Consider the following 765-nt stretch of genomic DNA (forward strand, 5'->3'; position numbering starts at 1 on the left):
GCGGCAGCTCCCCACACCCCCACCCTGAGGTGCCCCCCCATGGCAGCTCCCCCTGGCCCGGGGAGCCATACGGCAGCTCCCCACCCCAGCTCACCTCTGCTCCGCCCCCTCCCCGAGCGCGCGGTCGCCGCTCCACTTCTCCCGCCTCCCAGGCTTGCGGCGCCAATCAGCTGTTTGGCGCCGCAAGCCTGGGAGGGAGAAAAGCTGAGCGGGGCGGCATGCTCAGGGGAGGAGGTAGAGCAGAGGTGAGCTGGGGTGGGGAGCGGTTCCCCTGTGTGCTGCCCCCCGAACCACTTGGCGCCCAGGTAGCCGCCTAGTTTGCCTAGTGGTTGCACCGGCCCTGGGTTCTAATAGACCATGATCAGTTTCCTCTTAACCCCATGTGTGATGTGCACAGAGGAGCTCATGGAAGTGCAGTTTGGCAATAAGGTGAACATTTTTAGCAGTCAGCGTAATTAACCACTGAGCAATTTCCCAAGAGCTGTGGTGGATTCCCCATCACTGCCCATTTTTAAATCAGGGTTGGCCATTTTTCTAGACGACCTGCTCTAGGAATTATTGTGGGGAAGTGTGACAGGGCCGCATCCCGCTCTGTTCTAGCCACAGACCGCTTGGAGACCTGCTGCTGGTCAGAGCCTTGTGCAATTTACTGACGCGGGTGCAGTTCTGTATTTACAATCGCCTGCAAGTTCAAAGCATGTTGTGTGTGTGTGTGGGGGGGGTTTTCCAGAAAATACTCTATGAGAATTTAAGTCCTGCCAGGGT

The sequence above is a fragment of the Trachemys scripta genome, chromosome 18, assembly GCF_013100865.1.
Source record: "Trachemys scripta elegans isolate TJP31775 chromosome 18, CAS_Tse_1.0, whole genome shotgun sequence".
Taxonomy (NCBI): domain Eukaryota; kingdom Metazoa; phylum Chordata; order Testudines; family Emydidae; genus Trachemys; species Trachemys scripta.